A 6,117-nucleotide genomic window follows, 5' to 3' on the forward strand; every position below is an offset into this window, starting at 1 on the left:
AGAGCGCTGCCGCTAGGGCAGCAACGGCAGGGTGGACAGCTTTGGAGATCACAGTGCACAGGGCTCAGGCCCAATCCACTGCTCAAGTTCAGTGTTACACTCAAGTGACAACGTACAGATGCCTCAGGACGGTGGAAACGTATGAGCTATAGTTTTCCTGAAAATGCTCATGGAAAATTTGACCAGTATTTCCTAAGTTCCATTCAATATTAGGTACCGTGCTGAACCTGGGAGAGCCACAAGGGCCAAGGCAGACCCAGTGCCAGCCTCACCCAGGCCTGTCACATATGTGAGAGGCCAGACTGACTAGTGACTGCCACCCTTCCTAAGTGACGGCTGAGCCTCCGGGCATCTCCACGTTACTGTCTTCCTGGCACTTACAGCAGAGCCCTCAATAGCTGGGTTTTAAAGCTAAGCAACTGCCAACTCTCAGCCAAGGCATTCTATTCTCTAACCATCTATTTTGTTTACGGGATTATCTTTCCAATAAGGAGGGCAAGGATGAACTTTCCCACTGAATGCATGGGATAAACAAAGAGTTGGACCTGAATCCTACTTGAGTAACCCAAAGGCTCAACTGCCCATGGGATCCATTAGGAAGCAGCCTCTCTTCACTTCTTTCTTCACTATGCCCCAACCTCCCACATCAGCACATAAGCTGTGGTCTGGGACTGAGACCGTTGTGTTTTTTAAACAGTTAAATCTTTCATTGCAAACCAATTAAAATTTAAAGCCAGCCTTTCTCCCCACTCCTCCCTCCAGCTCTCTCTCTCTCTCTCTCTCTCTCTCACACACACACACACACACACACACACACACAGACACACACACACACACACACACTTATTGCTACATCTCTGAGCATAGAGAACTGGTAACAATCTGTTGGTTACTATTAGAAACGAGATTTCAAAATCTGAGAAGATTTTGTCACCTCCATTTGATTCCTCCCTTCTAAAGTCCCCAAGAGCAAGCTTGTTGGTTAGGATCTGAGTGTCTCTCACCCGTGAACTCCAGTTCCTGGACACTATGGCTGACCCCTTCAGCCTCCTCAGGCAGGGACCACATGTCTGTGCTATGGCATGCTGTTCCTGTCAGGGAGCTATGTCCTCACTACTCCCAACAGCCACCTGTGCACCCCCCAGAGCTCAGAATTCTGGGGCATTCTCTTCTGCCCATTTCCCTTCCTGGCTCATAAGCTATCAGACTGCTCCTCCATTCCAGCATTACTCTACACAGTTTTTGAGCCCCAAGTAATAGATTCTAACATGTGTCCCTAGTTAGTACTGGCGCAGGTGTCTCTGGACAGGTGAGACTGTACATGTGTTTGCATGACCCCTGTGGACGTGTGTGAACCTCAAGGTGCAAGATTTGGAATGCATATTGGAACCTATTTGCTTCACTGGTATTTCCCAGCCAGCTCTGTTAAAGTTGTAACAACCTTGACTTTCTCAAAGCAGATCTCCCCCCCCCCACTCTGTAGCTTCTCTCCCTGCATTCTTTCGAATCAGAAGATGGCCTTTTGCATTGTGCTTATTCTGTGCATGCATGAGCATGGGTGTGTGCACACACCCAGACACATAGGCAATTACATTCCTGCCACCAGGTGACATGTATTGTATTGGCTATGCAGGGGAGCTCTAAGCCTTACGGAAGAGACTATGACCACAGCAGGAGCTAGCACATGCCACAAGCTAGAATACACAACATTGTCACTGAGATGGATCAGGGACCAGCCAGAGATCCTGGCTGGATTTCTTGATTAGAAGATGGATTATGACTTCCTAATCCGAGTGGACAAGCACAGGAACCCTCTGCCTGTTTTCTTCTTCAAACGGGAGAGATTTCCGCCTTTCCTTGGCCTCACGGTTATTTTATTTCAGGCACAGCCCCAGCAACTTGCTCCGTGAGTCTGTATGTGCCGGGTGCTGCAGAAACACTCTGAGCGTATTTCTCGCAGGACCCTCCTGGTCACCTCGCGGTGAATGTATTTATGTGCTGTGATTATCTGCACCGGACTGATGAGGAAACTGGAGTTCAGAGATTAAGTAACTGGTGGAAGGTCACGCAGCTGGGAAGGAGCCGAGCTGGGATTTGCACAGAGGCCGACTGACCTTTCCACACTCAGGGCGGCATGTCAATGTGCGCGAAAATGACCGCCCTGTTAAAGAGAAAGCAGAAAGGTTAATTAGGAGAGAGAGAGAGCGCGCGCGCATAGCAAGTGTGAAAGGTCCTGGTGAGGTACGAGAGGAGCGGGCTCTCCCTTCTTCTCCCTGAACGTCACACCCACCCTGCACCCTTGGAGAGAGAGCAGCAACCTGCTAATTCACTTTCCAGATCCCACGAAGCTGGGTCTCTGGGTGATCGTAACTTGGTAGTCGGCAGACAAGCTCGGCAGGGCTCTTGCAGAGATGTCATTAGTTGGAAACGACGCCAAATGTCACAATGGGGAGGACGTTTATAAACACTCTTCCCCCCCAGTCTGCCAAAGAACAAGCACTGTGTGCAACCTCCAGTTCCTTTCCAGGTGGACTTTTTGGGCCAGGCTCCTCAGCTCCACTAGGTCACTGTTCCGGCGGAGCGTAACCCACAGCAAAACAAAGGAACCACAGTAATGCAAGGAGGAAGCATTTGCTCAGCTTCAGTTATTGACAGTAGAGCCCCTCTCTTCTAAAAGCAGCTGACTCATGCAGAATCCTCAAACTTGGTTAAATGGCTCCAGGCCAACAAAATTAGCTTAAAAAAAAAAAAAAAAACAAAACAGAACCTAAACAACAACACGAAAATGCATGTCTTACTTAATGTCTTCAGTAAGACACGAAATAGTAGGTGCCCATCCCCCATTGCAAATGTAGAATAAAGCCTGGGGGAGATAGCCCTACACCTGATATATTTAAGTATGTGGTAAATAGAAAATACTTTCATTATGGCTGGAACATATTTAAAACTATTAATTTGTATTTGTTTTCCACCTATTTTTGGTGACTGGTTTAACACTGCTAAAGTCCCTAGAACTGTGTCCTAGAACAAGGGTCATTCTTTCCAGAGACTCCCAGTGGCCTAGACGGAGGAGGTAACGGTGTCAAACACAACACAGGGCACTCTGCACTAGATGTTCGGTAGTTTTGTTTGCTAAAATCCAGCAACCCTAGATAGAGCGCTTGAAATAGAAAGATGATACAGGGTGGACAGAAATCCATCCCTGCGTCGGTAAAACTGAATTTGTGACCTGAGATTCATCCTCATTAGAAAATAATGCCTTTTATTTTTAGAGCACCTTGGAGTGGAGGAAGTGCCTGCGTCCAGTCTGTGTCATTCGATTCTCCCAGCAACCCGGCGAGATGAGAAATGCGACTCTAATTATTTCCAGAAAAAGAAACAGGCTCCGGGAAGCTAGGCCCCTCGGAAGCCTCCAAGTTCACGTGGGCCAAAGCTGTAACCAGACCCACTACGGAGTCCAGTTCAGGTTGGCTCTGGGACCCTGGTTCGTTTCTGACCAGCCTCTCTTGGGAACTGGCATCCCAGAAATGATACCAAGTTCAGCTGCTCCAAACTGTTTCCCCCACACTTGTGGGCACCGTGAAATTCTAAGTGCATGTGCTTCTGGGCTACCTCTCTTGAGCTTGCAGAGGAGTCAAACCGAGAACATTTTTTTTCTGGGGTAGCCAGTCATACCTCCACCGCCTGCAGGTCGAAAGCAGGCTTGTACCTACGTCTCCAGTTCTTCACCTTCTGAGCCAGGTTACACTTTGTTCGAAGATAGTCCTCCAAAGCTCAAGGAAGCTGGAGTGGAGGGTGATTTATGGAGAAGAGACATACAAAGAGTCAGGTCAGATTTTTGGGGATGCCCCTGAGGAGATGAGGCTGAGGAATGTACCAGCAAGCATGCTCAAGACAGTCATTTGCCTGAGTGGGGGGTAGGGGGAGGACCTTCTGCCAGTGCTCAAAGTTTCCCGTGTCCTGAAAGCTTTACTGATGGACATCAGGTCAAAGGGAAGGGAAAAAACCCACTGCACTTTGAAAGTTACCTGCATGTGGCTGCTGCTGGCGATGGGCCTCAGCCAGCTTCACCATCACCACGGCCACAGCCAGCACTTGCCTGGGCTGTCGGATAAAGAAAACTCACTACCCGCTTTGATAAATGTTTCAGGCTTTCACTTGGTGAGGGATGTTCGGACAGGCTGATGTTCCAGCGCTCTTTTTCTCGAATTAGGTGTGAGAAGACGGGAACCAGCTTTATTGTCAGTTCGCATTTCTAATACCTTGGGGTAAGTATTATTTATTATCTACTAAGTTGTGAATACAAACGACCTTGCTTGTGATTGGTGGAAGTCCTTTTGGAGGGAGTTGAGGGAAGGCATCTTCTCAAGGGTGAAATGGGAGAAGAACATCCGTGGCCTTGTGATTTGGGAGCAAATCGGCAGGAGTCCTGCTGGCCTGTATGGCTCCTGTCTGATTTCTCCCTTCCAGGATGTCACTCACAGCTGACTACTAGCTTCAGCCCTGTCCTTGGGAAGAGGCCACCCCTGAGAATATAGGGAAGTCCTCGGGTCGGTGTTAGGACTCATGGTCTGTCTTCTTCTCACACGCCCAGATCCCGAAACCAGAGGAAGAGCTATGAGGCCACAGGTCCTTTCTTGCATCTCGGGTGGTGACATGTCAAAGTGGAGGCCCTCTCACAGCCTATGTACTGAGATTCGATGAAGGGATTGTTCACATTTACTGGAGTCAAAGCAAACAAACACACACAGCCTTGGGAATTATTTTCCACTCTGATATCTCTTTTTACACTTTTCCTCTCCAACCTCGATGCCATGAAACCATTAACGGGGCTAATTCTGCAAAACTGCCTATATCAACTATCTCTAGAGATCACTTCTAACACACTTTCAGGAAGGGATGGCTCCTCCCTCAATTTGTCTTATGATGTCATGCTGGAGCCTGTACAATCCATCAGCCAAGCAAAAAGCGGTGGGTATAGCTCAATGGTACGGCGCTTGCCTAGCATGCATAGGGTCCTGGGTTCAAGTCCCAGTTCCATAAAAAACAAGAACTGGCAAACCAAGGGGCTGGAGAGATGGCTGAGGGGTTAAAAGAGTGTATTTTGTTGTGGGCAGGTTCAAGTCCCAGGCATGTTGGAAGACTCATGGTCACATTAACTCCAGCTCTTGGGGATCCATTTCCTAAGGCTCCCATACACGCATGTACATGTGCACACAAACACCACCTCCCCACACATACCACACCAGATACATACACACATCACACATACACAATTAAAAAAAATAAACCTTTACAAAAGGAAGAATTTGGCAAGGCCAAACTGTGAGGTGCACAGATTCTTAAGTCAACAGAGGATGGACCCTGACCGCTGCCTGATACCTAGATAACCTTGGACATTACAATTTCTTGAAGTCTCATTATGGAAGGAAGGAAAGAAGGGAGGGAGGGAGGGAGGGAGGGAGGGTTGGAGAGAGACAGAGAGAGCGAGAGAGCGAGAGAGCGAGAGAGCGAGAGAGCGAGAGAGAGAGAGAGAGAGAGAGAGAGAGAAAGGAAAGGGATTAGTACTGCAGATTGGTGATCCCTACTCCAAAAAAACCCCAAAAATCTAAGATTTCCTAAAGCATAACCTTCAAGAGCATTCACATCTGGTCACAAGGGAAACACCCCTTACACCTGCCCTGTCCCAGGCAAATACTGTAAAACAGCTGCTTTTAGTCTATGCATATGCAGTGCATAAAACATATTACTGAACGTTATGTCTACACTTCTGCCTCTTTCTCGAGATGACAGATGTGTAACTATTCCAAAGTTACATACATTATGGATACGTTAGCTCTTCCAAAGCCTGGAACATTCCAAGGCTAGACCACGTCTGATCCCAGGCACACCGTCTAAGGGAATGCAAGCCTTCGCTGAGCGTTGAATAAATGGTTTCGAGACGATTCAGACACTACTGGCCAGCATCCATCAAGTGCCTAACTGGGAGCTACTCGCAGGGGCTTTGCTGTTGTCACTCAGTGCTCCTACTGCTCTACCCTAACTGTGAGGACAGGAGGGCAAAGACCTGCTCGTGGTCCTGGCATTGAAAGCGGTTCCGTCTGTCTGTGACATCAT

At 48.2% G+C, this 6,117-nt stretch overlaps 1 protein-coding gene and 1 long non-coding RNA gene across 2 annotated transcripts in view; both read right to left on the reverse strand.

The window, feature by feature from the left end:
* The window catches only part of Slit3 (slit guidance ligand 3), a 597,834-nt gene that overhangs the window by 326,432 nt on the left and 265,285 nt on the right, over nucleotides 1-6,117 (reverse strand). The window lies entirely within an intron of this gene.
* Nucleotides 3,248-6,086, reverse strand: LOC125401673 (uncharacterized). The gene is made up of 3 exons (XR_007232426.3): nucleotides 5,821-6,086; nucleotides 4,029-4,722; nucleotides 3,248-3,783 (listed from the first exon to the last, which is right to left on the reverse strand). It is a non-coding gene; the product is annotated as an uncharacterized LOC125401673 (long non-coding RNA).

Source organism: Myodes glareolus, chromosome 9 (assembly GCF_982192425.1).
Source record: "Myodes glareolus chromosome 9, mMyoGla1.1, whole genome shotgun sequence".
Lineage (NCBI taxonomy): Eukaryota > Metazoa > Chordata > Mammalia > Rodentia > Cricetidae > Myodes > Myodes glareolus.